This window comes from Camelus bactrianus, chromosome 8, assembly GCF_048773025.1.
Source record: "Camelus bactrianus isolate YW-2024 breed Bactrian camel chromosome 8, ASM4877302v1, whole genome shotgun sequence".
NCBI lineage: Eukaryota > Metazoa > Chordata > Mammalia > Artiodactyla > Camelidae > Camelus > Camelus bactrianus.
The window spans coordinates 95,097,084-95,114,868 of NC_133546.1; the positions used below are offsets into that span (position 1 = coordinate 95,097,084).

A 17,785-nucleotide genomic window follows, 5' to 3' on the forward strand; every position below is an offset into this window, starting at 1 on the left:
CATACCCACCCTTCCTCAGTGGTGTTTCTAAAGAAGTCTCATGCCTATTCCTGACCATAAAATAACTTGTTACATTCCATGAAATATCTGGTAGGAATTCTAATCAGAATTGCAATGAATCTGTGTATCAAAACAGGAAGAATTAATGTCTTTATGGCATAAATTTCTTCTACCCATGAATATATCTGGGACTGTATCTTTTCATCTCTCCAGAGCCTGGCCCATGGGAAGTCCTCACTAATTGTTGGGCTTGTGAATGATGAGATTCTATACATTGTTAGTTGCTACTGTAGTCTTTCACAGAAGAGAAAAGTAACCTCCGTGAAGCCAAGTGACTCTCTAATGGTCAGAAAGAGTGACAGCCAGTGCTGGAGTGATCCAGTGGACTTGGTGCTTGCAACCAGGATTCTCCAGCACCTACAGCTAAGGGGATTACAGTATTCTTTTTTTTTTCTTAATGGCGTTGCTTTTATTTTTAATAATTTTTTTAATTTATTTTTTATTTAAGTGTAGTCAATTTACAATGTTAGTTTCAGATGTACAGCAGAGATTCAGTTATAAACATATGCATATGTTTATACATATGTATTATATTGTTTTTAGTAGAACTCATTACAAGAAATTGAATATAGTTCCCTGTGCTATATAGTAGGCCCTTGTCATTTATTTTATATTTATTAACGTGTATCTGTTAATCTCCCCTTTCCTGCCTGCTAAGCACAGTTTGCTTTCTATGTCCATGAGTCCATTTGTAGCAGCACCATTTTTCCTTGTAATATATGCTCTTTGGCTGTTTTCAATTTCAGTACTTCCATGTTATCTTTGAGCGCTTTTCTTCTGGTGGCCTTTATGTGGTTTGCACACGTGGTAATAGAGATCTGTGTTTGGGAGAACTCCAGGCCTCGTGTAGTCCCTGGTACAGAGTGCCCACTGAGTTGATGCTTGAACTGGGAAAAAAAACATAGTAAATTTTGGAATTTCCACTATGGTTGAGAATTCCAGGTTTCTGTAACCTGTTTACCCCACCTTATTATTGGCTGCCCCCATACTGGGTAATTTGGTGGAATTTCATGGTATGGTGGTGTAGAGACAGGGCCTTGTATGCTTCTTTTCTTTCCGTTTTCTAACACTCATTCTCCTGGGCCTCCCAGATCCTCCCCCAGTAGTGCCCAGGGCTGGCTTGGTGCTGTGCTGAGGCAATATTTTTTAATAAGGCCCTTTCCTCATCTCTTCTGACCCTCGGTTTCTTTATCTGCACAATGAGGGCTTAGACTAGATAAGTGCTTTTCAGTTTCTTTTAAAGCCATGTTTCCTTTGAGAAACAGAAAATGCAAATCTCTCCTCCCATCCCAACACTTTAGATTTTGTTACTTCCTGCAAGGAGTCACATAGCTCTTTGTGGAAAATTGATGTGATTGTGATTCCAGGTGGCACAGAAAATACTCTTCAGAGATTTATTACAGGGAGAGGGCAGAAAAGGGGCAGTATGTCACACTTTCTAGTGTGAGCACTGGAGCAGGGGCTTGGATTTAAATATGGTGTCTGTCGTGGCCTCTCTTTAATGTTGCACAATGTGACAAACCTCTCTACCTCAGTTTCTTGATGTGTCAAGTTGGGGTGATAATATTTTAAGGCTTTTGTGAAACAATATACACATAATCTCTTTGTGTCTCAGTAGAAACAAGACCTGCAAGGGATTCAGGTATTTAAAAAAAAAAAAAATCTTGCCCATAGCACTATGTCGCTGTGTATTTTAAATTTCCTGGAGGGTGATGGTTGAGTCTAAAGTCCATCGTGGGACAGGTGGCCCATAGTTCTCTATGCCCCAGATTGCCCCCTCCTCCCCAGTCCTCTTCCTCAGTCCAGGATGAAGTTCCCTAGTAGATTTACACAGAGGTCTTGTGGAAATGGCTTTTCATTTTATTGTTTCACCAAGAAGGGCTGCCATCATGATCTCTGTGGTCAGGTTTTGAAGGGCTGCCATCTTGATGTCTAGTCAGGTGAAGGCTATGCAATTGGGAGTTTCTATGTAATAAAAAGGAAAAAATTACAAATAGAAAATTAGAACAAGGGTGGTGACAGGGACTCTTGGAAGTGAGCACCATTAGCTTTGTTAGCTTCAGGTGCAGTGGCCTCTTGCCACGAGGACCCATCCTCTTGCTCTGAATTTGGAGGGACCTGTGGGTTCAGTGGGAATGTTAACTGAGTGTATCTCATGTGCTGGGCATTGTCCTATTTTTTCTGTGTGTTCTTTTTTTGAGACAGTGAGCACATTTAACCTCAATAGCTTCTTTAAAAAAGTAGAAATTTTATTTTGAGATATAATGTAGATTCCCATGTAGTTGTAAGAGATAATATGGAGAGGGCCTATGGACACTTTTCCCAGTTTTCCTTAATGGTTCCATCTTGCAAAGTTGGGGTACGATTCATTACTGATTCACTAACAATTTGAGGTTTGTGTTATTGCCATCATTTCTATTCACGATTAAACTGGGGCTTAGAGAAGCACACACGCCTGCCCTGGTCACCCACATGGTTAGTGTAGAGACGGGTGGAACGTGGGCTTGGGATTTCCAAGCAGTACCATTATGATGGTCTGTGGCAGGGAGCAGCATTCATTTTGCTTGTTTATTCATTCATTCAACAAACATTTATTGAGTAAAATCTGTGGGTCAGATGCTTTCATAGGGTTATCTGATTCTTCAGCAGTACTGAGAATCAGGTATTATTTACTTTTTTTTAAATCTGAGAAAATTAGCTCTGAGAGGTTATTACCACCCCGAAGGAAATATAGCTCATAAAGGAGGGATAGTACATTTGTAGTCACCCCTTTTTATGCAGGTGGTACCCTAGGCATTTTACATTTGCAAACTTCCGTAATCCAGATATATTCTTGTAAGGCAAGGATTTTTTTTTTTTTTTAATTGAAGTATAGTCAAGTTTACAATGTTGTGTCAATTGCAAGGTGTTTTTTGAATTTTGAATTAAAAAGTATTTTTTGAGGAGGGTAATTAGGTTTATTTATTTGTTTCATTTATTAAAATGTGGTACTGGGACCTCGTACATGATAAGCATGTGCTCTACCACTGAAATGTACCCTCCTCCCCAAGGCAAGTTTTCTTATCCATTATTCTGCAGCTTAGGGGTTCAATTAAATTGGAATTGAAATCCAGATCTTTTGTTCCTACTGTTGTCCTTTTCTTTATATTCTGCTGAAGGGGGTTGCGGAAAGCAGTTCCTTTTTTCATTTCTTTATTCCGCATTTTTGAGCAGTGACTTTGCATCAGGGCCTTGCTAGGTGCTTTGAAACAGAAAACAAGAAATGACCCTTCTCTGCAGGGGCAGGAAGCCTAGACCAAAACCTGGGTAAAGTGATCCGAGCTAAGGTAGCCATGTGCAGGCTCTGAAGGACAAACTGTACCACTGGATTTGCTTGGGCTTCCCCTGCCTTCTGGCTGGTACACACCAGGTCACCGCAACCCAGAGGCGCCCACAGCACACAGCACAATATTTACCTCGATCTCCTCTCCCCTCTCGGCAGGGCCTGCAACATGAGAATCCCTGACTACGTGCAGTGTGCTGAGGACTATGAGACTCTTCCCGTGGTGGTCAAACCAGTGGGGATCATCTCAGAGGAGAATTTCTTTTGCATCTATAAGCGAATCTCCTTGGTGAGCTAGATCAGCCCGTGCAGCTCCCAGGGCACACTCTGTACGCACTACAGGCACCACTATGCGCCCAAGAATGGATGGGGCGTCTTCCAGACCCACCGCATGGTTGTGGGCCTTGTCACCATTACCGACTTCCTCTCGGCCAAGGCCTTCGAGAAGCTCCACGTGCAGAGGAGCTGTATGGCATCACGCTTAATGACTCTCAGCTCTTTGTCTTTGTGCTGCATGGGGAAGTAAGCCAAGCAGCCGCGCACCGACGTGGCCTTCAATCTACGAGGACTGCAGGGTGGTGGAGAAGAGGATCGAGGACTTCACTGAGTCACTCTTCATCTTGCTCAAGTCCAAGTGGCTGGATGGTGCCCCTGACAAGTCTGGGGACAAGATCCCACTCCTCTGCATGCCGTTTGAGAAGGAGGACTTCATGGGACTGGACACAGACAGCAGGTAAGTTTACCTGGAGGCCAGTCCACCCTGGCTGTGTGCCGGGTTTCTTCTCTCCATCCAGAAAGGGATCAGCACGGAATAGGACTCTTTTGTATCCAAGGGGGGAGGGAGGTGCAGCCTGCCGGTTTACAGACATTTAAAAGTGAATCCGCCTTCGTTTCAGAGAGATCCTTTTAGTGATAGTGTTAGAGCACTTACTCCTGCTTTTCAGCCAGGACCTTGGTGGGACCCCTGGAGTTGCTGTTCAATAGAGTAGCCACAGCCACTGATGCTAGGAGCACTGGGGAGGAGGCTGGTCTGAGCTGAGATATGCTGTAGTTCAAATGCACATGAGACGCTGAGGCTTGTCTACTAAAAGCTTATATACTATCTTGTTACTTCCTCTATTGATTACATGTCAAAATGATAGTATTTTACATACAGTAGATTATGTAAGATATGTTCTTAATATCAGTTTCTAGTACTTGTTTTTTGTTTGTTGGTTTGTTTCTTTGTTTACATTTTTAAATGTGGCAACTGGGAAACTTTCTTTACATGGCTCTCATTTCATTTCTGTTGGGCAGCCTTTCCTGGGACAGTCTCATCCCTTTGCTTATAGATGAGATGCTGAATCCCGAGAGGCAGAAAGAGGCACTGGTTGAGCTGGCTTGGAGCCAGAGCCTCCTGCCTCCCAGGCTCAGCACCTGTTCGGCTCAGGCCCTCTCTTCCTGCCCGACAGGCAGCATGCCATGTTAGGACATCAGAAACACCGCCAGGGACCTCCGAATGAACTCCTTATGCAGGGAAAGGCGTATCACGGAGTATGGGAAAGAGCAGAGAAATGTTCATCCTCACTTTGTCCCTGTGATTAAGTCAACGGCCCCACTTTGCCTCCGAATTACAGACGAGCTCTTCTGAGCTGCCTAACCCCCCAACTTCTGCTCCGTTTCCCCGTGTATCTATTGTGCTGTCCCTCGGGCAGAAGAGGGTGAGATGCCTTTGCCGGGAGGTGGTCCCCCTTTGCTGGGGAGAGTGAGGGAATCTGTGTACCCCCGGCCTACGGCCTCGGTCTTTTTTTCTGGAGAGGGCTCATGGCGGTCCCACAGGTGATGGTCGGACGACCTGGCACGTGCTGCCGGGCCCGCTGTGGAGGCGGTGCTCTGTGATTCTTGAAATTAACTAAGATCAGATTCTACTTTCTGGTTGTTGGTAAGTTGGAGGAGAAGATGCCAGAGAATTGATAAAAAGAATATCCAGATCAGCCCTGTGAGTGATAGGCAAGAGGACCCGAGTCCCACCTGCGTGAGGTGCCTACCGGGCTCTGGATGTATTTCCTGTTCCTCCCGGACATGCTTAAGGAAGGGGCAAGGCATGTCGTGGCCATGATCTGTTCTTGTCCTCACAGGGCCCTGTGATCCACATGCCCGCGCTCCCCATCTGCTCCTTGGAGATGAGGTGTCAGGTTTAGGAGCCTGGGGACTGCTGAGGGCACAGCTACCCACCGTGCTACACCGAGGCTGGCTCCGTTCACCTCACATGTCACCACCTGCTGATCCCCCAGGCATCAGTCAAGGTAGGTGCATCGGTGCAACGTAAGCAGGGACCAACTTCTCCCCCTGGACAGACTGGTGGGTGAGCAGTGGAAGCCTGGAGCCCTGCCCCAGCCCCCAGGCCAGTGCCTCCTCTTTTGTCACAGGAGGCACTGGTGATATTTTTGCTCAGCAACTGCTTGGCTCTGGGTCTGCGGACCCACCAGAGAATTCCTGCTTGTTTTTGCCTTTTGAAGTCTGCCCTTGGGATTTAGAGGAGTAGCTGGATATGTGCTTAGCCCATAGTGGTTGACACAGTCACCATTGTTTACCCAGAACCTCGTGTACCAGGCATGGCTCCCGGCATCAAAATATAGCAGCGCATTAAACCTCCCTCCTGGTGCGTCTGTCTGTTTTGGTAACGTAAGGTCTCAGCCAGCATCTTAACGTCAGTGAGATAAAGCGGCCAGTGAGCTAGGATCAAGCACGTTCTCCTCCAGTCACTTTTACTCCAATGTTGCTTTTACTATTCCGCAGACATTAATTTTTTAAACAATGCTTTGGTGCAGGAACAGAGCCTAATTCTCTCCTGCTACTCTTGGTGGAAGTGCGTAAAACTGTCCAGCCTGAAATGTGACCACAATTTGTAGCTTAAGACTTGCCTAGACCAATGTATGTGGAGTTTTGGTTAGGGGCGCTGAACACGTTGGGGTCCCCCGGCAGCGCCGCTCCCCTCAGGCCCCTGCTCTCCCTGGAGCAGGAGGTGAGGGTGGGTCTCACCATCCCTACGTCCCTGGCCTCACACACTCACGTAAATTCTTGTACGTGCTGTCAAAGTCATTTTTGTTCTTGTGTGTTTCTAATTTTCTCTTGTTTCTCTTTTCCTTTTTCTTTATTCCTTTTTCTCTTGTACTGCCCTGTGAGCATGTTGTTGCGTCTGAAAATGTGGCTGTGCACACCCTGCATTGGAAATAGCTAGATCGCCCTCCGTGCTGTCTCCATCGCTTTAAAAAGCAAAAACTTAACAGCTGCCTTAATCCATGTATTATCCTTGTCATCTTTTTATTTTCTAATTTTTTTTAGCACATCACCCACTGGTGTTTGATACCTCTTAAAATCCTTGCTTTAAGGAACCAGTTTGGTCCTCCTTATATTTGGTGACAAATGCGCCCTTATTAAATTTGTTTGATTGTTTTGAAGAAGTGAGATGCGAATTCATTTAGGCGGCTGCTGAGGGATGTTTTTCATGGAGTATTTAAACTTGTAAAGTCAAATTCTGCAGCATCTTGCTACATTCCTTCTTTCACACAAACGTGCTTGGCACTCGGTTACTGGCTGTCGCTGTGTGACGCGCGTGACAGCGCTGCCTGGCCGGCGGTCACTGGTGAGGAAGTGGCAGGCTCGGGGGTGAGCAGCTGTTGGAGGAAGCAGTCACCGTTTTGTTATTTAATTTTTTTTTTTTTTTTTGCATTTTACTTCTCGTGCCATTTACTTTACTTTGCCTTCACAAAGAGGCAGAAGTTGGTCTAAAATCCATGCCACTCTTTTGTTCCCTTTACGAGGCTGGTTTATCTGAGTATCAGGACAACATGTCCTTCTCCTAAGTAGCTGGCTCACCTGGATCTGGTGGACATAGGGACTGCTATAGGGGACCGTAGCTTCCACCCTGCTCCAGCCAGTGGGTATTCAGAGCCGGGTCTGTGGTTTGCCTCAGCAGCCGTGCAGGCCTCCCTGCACCGGCCTTTACTTTTAACCCATGTTGGCAGTAAATAGCTGACTCCGTGTCTGTTGCAGCTGACGTCCACCACTGTCGGCCTTGTCGTTAGTTTGCGGTAGTGAGTCTCCAACACCCCAGTCAACTGTGAAGGAACATGCTTTGGCCGACGTAGGACCTTGGATTCTCACCACCACTATGGTTCATCTCACCCGGTGAAAGTGTTTGGCCACCACCATCATGCTGACCATGAGGCCTTGTTTCTCCTTTCATGATCTGGTCCAAATGTGGACACTTCAGTTTTCACTGAATTTGTCTCGCTTCAGACAGGAGAGAATATCTGAAGGAGTCCATCTCATTGTGGGTGGGGAACAGATCAGAAGTAAATGTCGCAAGTAGAAGGAGTCTAGTCTGTCCAGGTTGGCAAATGCAGGCTGGGATCTGTGATGGCCGGGCTATGCACTGTACACAGGCCTTTCCCGTGGCTCCCGAGAGCCCAGGGGTCGGAGTGAGAACAGCCTGGCCTGGGTTCCTCCATCCTCGTCTGCTTACTGACAACTGTGTCTGCTAATTAGTAGCTCCCCCACACCTCGGGCCCTTCAAATCTCAGACCACGGGAGAACCTTGAGTCCCTTCTCCTGGGCCTCCTTTGTGAGAATACAGTGCCTTCTGAGGTGACCAGTGGCAGGAGATGCCTCCCCCTCCAGGGAGCACCCTTTGGAGGACTGTGACCCAGTGCACCATGCTGTGAGCTTGTGGGGTTCCGGCCGTGGTCCCTGCAGAACCAGACTTGAGATGGGCTTAGTGACGGATATAACAGGACTGATTCCAGGGCAGGGCTTGGGGGAGGGAACAGTGGAAATTGAATGTGACCTCAAACACATAGGTGGGTGCTGGGGCTGTTACTAAAATGGGGTGTCTGGGAGGTACCTGCCAGGAATCGAATTCCAGAGTAAATGGCGGACATGAGGCATTTTTAAGATGCCATTTGTCATCCAAGTTAGGACTTCAAAGAGGCACTCGGGTCTATGGCCCTGGGGCTCAGGTGAAGGAGCCAGACTAGAGATACACGTTGGGAGTCGTCATTCTTAGCTGGTGTTCACAGCCACGCTTGTGAATTAGATCATCTTGAGAGCTGCAGACTGAGGATGAGGGGGGGCAGGGCTGTGCCTGGGTTGGAGGAAAGCCCAGACCATGTAGCTTTCGTGTGTCAGTCTGCGGCGTTTGCGATTTTCAGACTAATGCCGTTTATCCTTAAGGGGCCGGGGGTTGGGCAGGGCCAGCCTGGAAGAAATCTGAAAGGAGGGTCGTGGCCACGTGTGTGTCTTGGGAAGATGCAGATTCTGCAGCGTCCGGGAGGGTAGACTTCGAAGAAGCTGGAGTTGGAGTGGGGAGAAAGTAGTCACACTCACCTGTGAGGGAGGGAGGGCGTCCTTGGGAGTCGCCACCCTACTGGACTCGCTTTCCAATGAACAGAAAGCAATCAGACTGGATCTGAGGTGAGAAGAGATGGGCACTGGGAGGGGATCCAACCTGGAGAATGGTGTATGCAAAGTTCTGGAATAGTCTCCCTGAAAATTTGAGTTAAAAATACCCAGACTCTTAAGAACATTGATAGTGACTGGGGAGGAGGCAGTTGTTTTTCTGGCCTCCTAAGGGTAATTCATGTATTCAGGGATACACAGAAGATTCGGGCAGTCTTTTCCAGGGGTTTGATCCTTACCAGGGGGAACAGTGCAAGTTTAAAGGGGGCGAAGGGCAGCAGAGGGAAGCTAGTCAGTCCCCGTGTCAAGTACCAGTCGGCAGCCCTACATGAGTGTTGCATTCTCATCCATGCCTCCCAGGTGGGCGATGGCAGCTCCCTTTTGCGGATTGGGAAGCCTTCTCAGAGGGGTTAAGGAATTGGTCCGTTTAGCGGCTAGTAAATGCTGTAGCAGGATTCAAGAAGGGCCTTGTCAGACTTCAAGGGCATGTTCTATCTACTAATTCCGGTACCTCTCTCTTGAACCTGGATTGGTGAATTGGGTCAGTTTTGGAGCCTTTCACAAAAAATACGATTTAAGTGTCTCAGGACAGTTTCACAAAGCTCAGTGTTCTTTGATGGTTCAGAAGCACCGCAGTGCTTTTCGCCCCACAGAGGTAAGTTCTTACTCCTTGCCGATGACGTGGTTGCAAATGATGTACAGGTGCAAAACCAGACTTAGGAACTTCTGAAGGGAAACTCTCCAGTTCTCCCTTGATCGGCTTTCTTCCACGGGATGTAACTGCTGCAGCATAGGCCTGAGCTTTCCATATGGAATGAGGTTTTGATAACCAAAGTTAGCATAAAACGGTCAGATGAAGAAAATCGACGTTGACAATTTATTTTTGGGTTACATTAGTGAAGATATTCTATCAGTTAATGACCCATATATCGAATGAAATTGAGTACAGAACATTGCAATTTTTACTTTCTATTTAGAGTTCTCTTACAGAGTAAGGTTGCCTGCTTTGGAACATCAGCTCCACCACCACGGCACCTATCAGTGTGTTGGTGTGATTGCATTTACGCAGTGAATGTAATCTGGGCTTCTTCAGCCCCAAACACTCCAGTGCAGAATCACGGGCTATAGCCATCTCTTAGTCACGCAAATACTTCTAAAATTATATGATGCCAGAAAAGAAAGAAGAGGGAGAGAGTGATTGCCTTTATCAAAGTTCCTTTCTATTCTAACTGCAAACTGTTGTTGAACAGCTCTGGTTTCCTTTGGATATGAATATATACATTTCTTTGCATGTAATCTGTGTTTTGGACTAGAACACCAAGCTCTTGCTGTCCACAAGCCACAAAATTATTAGCCAAATTGCACAGGTGTGAAATAGTTTATACTTTTTTCTGAGAAAGAATCCTTGAATTTGGGACTTGGGCTGTGATTTTTGCTTTTTGCTTCCCCCACCCCTCTTGTAATCTCTCACTCCTTCTCAAGTGGCCCCCAAGAGTTCGTGGTTTCAAAGGTGTGGGCAAACACCCAGTTGGTCACCATGTACTGTTGCTATAGATGGAGCCCTGCCAAGACCTAAAGGACATTATCAGAGAGGACTTCCTGGAAGAAATGGGCTCTACATTCAATCTTGGGGACAGAGTAAGTGTCAGCCAGGAGAAGGAGTCAAGCGTGTGGCTCAGGTAGCAGGTGCAGCCCGGGCAGAGGCCTGGAGGCTTGTGGGGTGGGGAAATGGGGAGAGTGTCCTGTGTGGTCCAGGGTGGAGTGTTCCCCTGCTTGGGAGGACCCTGGAGAGAGCCTGGGGTGAAGGGCTTTGGAAGACGTTGGGTTTTATTTGAACAGACACTGGAGGCAGTGAAGGGTGTCAGCAGGAAGTGACCCTCAGGAAAGGTACTTCTGGTTTTGCTTCTGATATTCTACAGACAGAAGTGTCGGGACTGGCGAGAGCAGGTCTGTCTGTCCCTTTGAGACCCACCCCGTGATTCATTTATTCATAACACGTGCACTTCTTTGTGTCTAGGGGAGAGTGGGTGGACCCACATTATTAAGCAAAATGTATTTGCTTCTTGTGAGCTTAGCAGTGTCAGAAGTTGACTTAGCCTAGAATGTTCTAGGAATAGAGGAACAAGTTGCGGAGGTTGGAGGGAGGGAAGTCTTCCTTGGGAAACAATCAAAATGAGCCTGGAGGCAAGTGGGAAGTAGGAGCAGGACAGGGGGTCCCTGAGGTCACTGGGGACCTGGGAACTGGGGTGAGGCTGTGTGAGCAGTGTCGGGGGCGGGGCTAGAATTCCACCAGGGAGCCTCTGAAGGGTTTGAAGTGGGGTGATGTAATCAACTTTGTGATTTGGGAAGGCTGCCATTGCTCTGTGTGTGTGTGTGTGTTTGTGTGTAGCGGGGAAGTGGGGGAGGGTGCCACCAACTGGGGGGGGCACTAGAAGACCATTCACAGGCTGGGAGAGGGGCGTCAGGGCTGCTTGGGGACGGCAGGGGCAGTGCGGATGCCGGATTTCCTTATGGGGAGGGCTTGTTATCGGGGTCGCCCGAGAGGAGACTTTTGGCTGGAAGAAAAGAAATGGAGGCTGCCAGGTGAACTTTCCTCTTCTCTCCTTCCCTGCCTTGTGTGATGATCTTAGCTCAGCCAACTTTTGGAACAGAAGAGCTAAGTTCCAGGGTAGCCCAGGACTTTGTTGAGCTGGTTCGAGTGAGATCTGATAGGATTTAGATTTCTGTTCAGATCTGCATGTTCACTTAGCTAGAAACCTCCCGTCATTTCGATTTCCATGGGGTATTTATTCTTGATAAAGATTGCTTTCTTGGTGAGAGGAAATTTAATACAGCTGTTGTCTTTCTCAAAAAAAATCATATCTTTAAAGAAATTTAATATTCCAAAGAATAGCAAAATTTAAAAATGATAAAGTAAGGCTTTGGTGTAGTTTCTTTGGTTTCTGAGCTAATGTGGAGTTAGAGCCTTTGCATTACTTAATAGCACATCCTTAGTGAGCTGTTAGTGAGCACCCCAGGCCCCACCTCTCAAAACACCATTAAAGTTTGCTCTGAAATAGTGAGGTCATAAAGGTCTTGTTTGCAGAATTCAAACAGTTTGTTTATATTATGCAACATAGCTCCATTTATAAAATAATAATAGGTTCAAAATTAAGTAAGTGGAATATAATTGATTTTTTTAAAGCTGAAACATAAACTTTCTTGTGCTAATGTTGCAACTGGAAATTTTGAAAAGAAAAATCCTACTGTAATATCATCTACGGGGAATACATATATGACTTCCACATTTGAAAAGTAACGGCGCAGTGGTTTTAGAATTCAGGAGCATTCCAACTCAGATACTGGCATTGATGGTTGCTGGTTTTCAATGGAAGAGCCTAAATTTGCCTTCTTAGCATTTTTTTTTCTTTGCAGTGAGAGGGCTGACTAGTGCTTTGCCAGCATGAGTTTGGGGGAATTTGAGGGCAGATGTCGTGTAGCAGCAGTGAGATATTTCCATGTGTTTAATTTTCCGGACATCACCAGGGTACATGTGGGGTTTGTGCATGCAGGCTGGGATGCTGCAGGACTCCCTAATCCATCACCGTTATGTCCTGGAGCTGCTCCGGTTAGTGAATAATTTTCTGTGACTTGGAGGTAAAGTAGTCTGATGCAGATGATCAGATATGTACTTAAAGTGCTATTACTTGAAATAAGAGAAACCTAGAAACATGGCTCTAACAATACAGGATGAGGGAGGAGAATTGGCTGAGCTGCGTGCAGTGGGGAGTCTTCTCAGGTGACTCCCACGCCGTGATTCCTGCCAATATCCGCCCCAGCACTGCACGGTTGTCCTGCCGAAGCAAGCATGCACTTTGCTCAGAAACGCACTGAATTTCCTTGCGACTCTGTATGTTCGTTTTTTTTTTTGAAAGCACATCTTGCCCTTTGCTTAAATGCCATCACTGCAAGTCGCCTCTTACTCTCATCCTTCTGGACCTCGTCCATACATAGATGCTGAATGGATGAACAGAATGTAGAATCTCCATTTAGTGAAATATTATTCAGACGTAAGAGTGAATAAAAAAGAAAAAGAGGAAAATGAAAAAGGCCACCTCTTCTGGGGAGTCAACTCTGAATGCTCAACCCACACTTTTCCCTTTGAAACACAATCACTTATGCTCCACTCTACTCTTTTTGATAGTAATTACAACCCTCTAATAAACTTTAATGTTTTCAAAAAAAAAGAGATGCTGATACCAGTTCAACAGGGACGAGCCTTGACAACAGCATGTTAAGTGAAAGGAAGCAGACACACACGGCCACATATTGTTGACTTCAGTGATCTGAAATGCCCAGAATAGGCACATGCAGAGGCTGAGAGCAGGTGATGTTTGCAAAGGGCTAGGTGGAGGGGGTTAGGGAGTGACTGCTAGTGACAGGGGGATTCTTTTGGGGTGATGAAGTGTTCTGGAAATAGATGGTGATGAGGGCTGCACAACCGTGAGTGTGCAGAAGACTGCTGAGCTCTGTCTCTGGGAGTGCCTGTGGTTGGGGGCGGCTTTATTTTCTTCTCACCCTGCACTCTGAAGAGACATCTTGTGCAGTGGCCTTTCTACTAGTGCGAGTGGTGAGAATCAGAGACTTTGCAGAGTCTTGTTTCTTTTCCCCCTCCTGCTGAGTGTAGGCAAAATAAGTTTAAGCCTGAGAAAGTGCTCCATCTGCAGAAATGTATTTCAGTTTTGCATGGTGTAAAAATCTTGAGAGCTTTTTAATTGTTGAGGACAGTCTGTGGGGGGAAATAGCCCATGAAGCCTTGGGGAGACCTGGAAAAGCCGCGCTTCCCTCCCTGATACAGGTGGAGTATTCACCACAGTTCAGGCAGTGAAGGGCCCAGACCCGTGTGCGGAGTTGACAATCGTGAATATTTACGTGTATCCGCTGCTTCATCTTGGATATTAATTTCAAGCTGAGTCAGTTTGTGGCGGCAGCCTCATCCTACATCAGGAATTTATAGTATCTGCTCTTTGAGGTGAAGACCTGACAGAGTTTATTATTTAACAGTCTCACTTGAATTGATATCTCAGATTCCTTTGTCAAAAGCAAAACAGCAGAAATACAGACGTCCTTTAATGCCAATATGACCTGGAAAGGGTTTAGTCTCTGTGCCTCAGTGGCCTTATCTGCGGTTGGGGATGATGATAACAGTGTTTCCCTCAGAGGGGCTGGTGAGGGGAGAGTGAGGAGCACAAAGGGAGGACATACAGGAGATGCTCATGAATGACTGAATTTAGTGCTCTCAGCCTGGTGAGGCCTCAGGGGCAGAGATGTCAGAACAGAGCTTTCCTAGCCAGAGCTAGATCCGTGTTGGCAGCTGTTGTGATCAGTATCACAACTGTGGGTTATCAGGTAGTTTTAAGACTTGGTAATATGAATTCATGAATAATGTTAGAAGACTAGACATCTCAGATTCAGTTTACATAGTTCTCAAGATTTCCTCTGAGAAATGGATGGATTTTTCCCCATCTTAAATCTGAGATGAGTCTCTAAAAAATTTCTGTATTCCTCCATTTTTTGCTTTAATTCTCCATTTTTTAAAAAAAGTTTTTAAATTGAGTTAGTGGGGACTGAACTGAGGGCCTCATGCATGCTAAGCACATACACTCCCAAAAGAAGTATAATCTCCTCCCTGATTTTTTTTTAAATTTACTATCTTAGTATTCAGAGGTTAGAGGCCTCTAATTCTTTTTCTGGAGACTTGTCCATGAACCTGTAAATCTATTATTAATGGACAAAACATGGTTTATCAAATAAAATGAATAGAATATTCTGCAATCCATCCAAAAGGAAATGTTCATTGGCTTAAAACGTTTCTCCTTTAATGTGATTTCTCCTTTTTGGTCTAGCTCAATTTATTATCAGACATCCTCATCATCATCATGACAAAACTCGCTCTGAGTTTACACCTACCTAAGGCTAAAATACTTTCCTCATGTTTTACTTCATAGCAGGTGTTTGACGGTAGGTATCAGTGTCTCCTTTTTGCAGCTGAGGGATTGAGAGATGGAGCAGCTTGTCCCAAATCACACGCAGCTGGCGGTGGCTAGCTCGGTGCTGGAATTCAGGCTGCACAGGATGCATTCTTAATTGCTCCTCTAATCAGCCTCCCGTTGAGTGGTTACTCGAACTCCTGTGACCCCATAAACGGCCGATTTTAGTGATCTCAGCCTGATGAGGCCTTCAAAGGGGAGACACCAGTGAGAATGTGAGACAGAGTGGCATAAATTAAAATTGTACATTTTCACAGTTGTTTAATTCTCAGGTAGTGGCATAAAAAGTTAATTTTTATGTATTTTAGTGCTCTGTAAGCACTAAAAACAAAACATTAAAAATAATTATAGTGCAAATGAGAAGGGGGCTTTGAAAGTCCAACCACTGCTGATGATGTTACTTGTTTTTCTCTAGTGGCCCTTATTGACAGAAATACTTACAAAGACTGAATTGGTTTTATGTAGTCTTAATATGGAAGAAAAGATTGTCAGTGAATATTTTAAGAAAATCTTTATTCTTTACTTTCCTGATGATGTATATATAAGTTGTTTTCATGGCTTAAGTACATTTCCTCATTTGTGAAATTTGAGTAATATCGTTTAACTTGTCTGACTGTGAGAGTTAGTAGCCTTGTATACAAAGAACCCAAGAGGTGCTTAGTAAAAATGTGCTGTCACAATGACAGATATTTTAGAAGGATCAACTCTGAATACTAAAGAGGGTGGCTTATTACTGATGCATATTTAATATGTATATATATGATATATATGAATATGGCTTAAAGTAACAAGGATCCATTTATTTTTTAGTGCACTATGAAGTTTTAATGAAATCTGTATCATTCTAGTGAGACAGGGACTAGTTAAATTGCCTTAAGCAGACGACCTTGAAGATTATTTACACAGAATGTGTATTGTTAGAACTCAGATGTCATGTTGCCGTGTAACCATCCACTCAGACATTTAAATTCGTTGGATTCTGACATCCACATTGATCATTTTCAGGGAATAAGCTTCTCTCTTTTGTGATTAAAGAAAATTTTGATCTTTTTTCCTGCACTCTTAACAGGTTTAAAAGATCAAAACACTGATTTGACATGTAACTTTTTTAATAGAGACAATAAAGCTCATGCTGTTTTATTATGTAAATAAATGTTTTTGTATTTCAACAAACGTATGATTTCCTGGATTTTGAGAAGTATGTTGCAAGATACTTAGATAACCTACTTTCGGAAAAATACAGGCGCGACTTTTATGAATATAGGCCTACTACAGATCTGTTCGTTTTTGCTACAGTGCAAGACATGAGGCCTAGGAGAGATTTGCTGCCGATTGCAAGGAGGACAGATCCCATGTCTCAGTCTCCCCTCCTGTAAAATGAAGTGGCTGGACTGGATTCTTTCCTCTTCTAAGATGAGTTTCCATGAGCCTGTGTCTTTTGTTTATATTCAGGAGTATTAGCAATGTCAGATGAAATACTGAGTTACCCTCGCTTCCCCCGAAGCAAAGTGCATTATGTGCTACAGAAGCTTTAAGTTATCTGATTCTCGTTTCTGATCCTACAGGCAATTTTTGTGTTGCATGCTTCCTGGCAACCTGGAAGGTCTTTTTAGCCATAGGTGGCGCTTGTTTCACCTTCTTACCGTCTTAATATTCCTGTTTGTTACAGAAGGCTTAAACAAAGTTATTTTGTTTTGATTTCTTTGCTTGATGCTTCAGAATAGCACAATGTCCATTATGTCTTTCTACCTGGAAAAATTTTTCTGCTTATATTTTAGTTTTATTCTGTCATCTCGCTGTGAACATCTCAGACTTGCTGTGTAAACAATGGCAAAATCGGACTTTTCTTCCAGTGTTAGAAACCAGTGAGCCGGGAATTTATAAAACAGCTAGTAGCGGCCTCTGGAGCACCTTAAAGCTGAAAAGTGTACTAAGTTCCCTGAGTATTGACCCCACTGCTGTGTGTTAATTGGTGGTAGGGGATTTGGTACATATAGGAAGGGGTGTAGTTCTTTGACTTGGGTTTGCGTGCACGCGCTGCCACTGAGCCATGTGAGCCTGAGTCAGTTCGTTCTGAGTTTTTCCCTCGTCTGTGAGATTGGGACATTGGTATCTGCTTTGTAGAATTATGAGAATTAGAAATTATGTAAAGTGTTTACCACAGTGGGTATGTCAAGAGGGCTCATAATCTTTAGCTGTTGTTTGGTGTGAAGCCATCATTTTATAGTCTTTGGCAATTACTAAGAAACAGGAAAACAAGAAAAGCTGGTTTTATGATGAAAGATATTTGAGGAGGTTCGATAGTTCCTATACACATAATTAAGCATCAGCAGAGTCAGAACTGTTACACAGTCACCCTGAACCAACGTTAAGCCACAGAATTTTTTGTTACTTCATATATGTTGGGGCCTAAGGGGATCCAATACTTATATGCATGTTGTCTCCAGCAGCCAACTGAGAGATGACACAAAAGATTAGGCAGGCCATAAATGTCTTCGTTGTTACTGATGAAGCCACGTTCTCCATGAACTTCAGGGCTGTGGGAAAATGTGTGTCATGATACTGTGTCCCAGAATTAGAGACTCACCCTGTCCCAGGTAGCTCTGGGCCACAGCGAGCCTTCCCTTGAGAGGACCTGCCCCTTCATGCACAGGGCTGTTCTGACATGGAGCTGAGAATCCCAGGTGCTTCCCAATGGTAACCAACACTGGAGGGAAAGGTAGGGTTTCACATTCCCTGCTTGTCTCCCCGGACTCACACCTCACCCTGTTAGTGTGACGAGGGCTAGCAGTGATCGAGCGGCTAGGGGTATGAAGGGAGAAGTACTCTCCATGGCCCAGAGGAGTGGGGAGGAGGCATCCCCTCCCTAGTTTAAACAGGTGGTGTGATGGAATGGGAGGGTGCTCCCCAAGAGTTTATAAAAGGAGAAATAAGG

At 45.1% G+C, this 17,785-nt stretch overlaps 1 protein-coding gene across 1 annotated transcript in view; it reads left to right on the forward strand.

Annotated features, from left to right (window-relative positions):
- Positions 1-17,785, forward strand: part of LOC141578440 (uncharacterized) — a 147,687-nt gene that overhangs the window by 86,778 nt on the left and 43,124 nt on the right. The window contains exons 20-21 of the mRNA XM_074368893.1: positions 3,542-4,115; positions 5,500-5,667. The gene's annotated coding sequence lies outside the window, so the exon portion shown is untranslated. The remainder of the gene's footprint in view (positions 1-3,541; positions 4,116-5,499; positions 5,668-17,785) is intronic.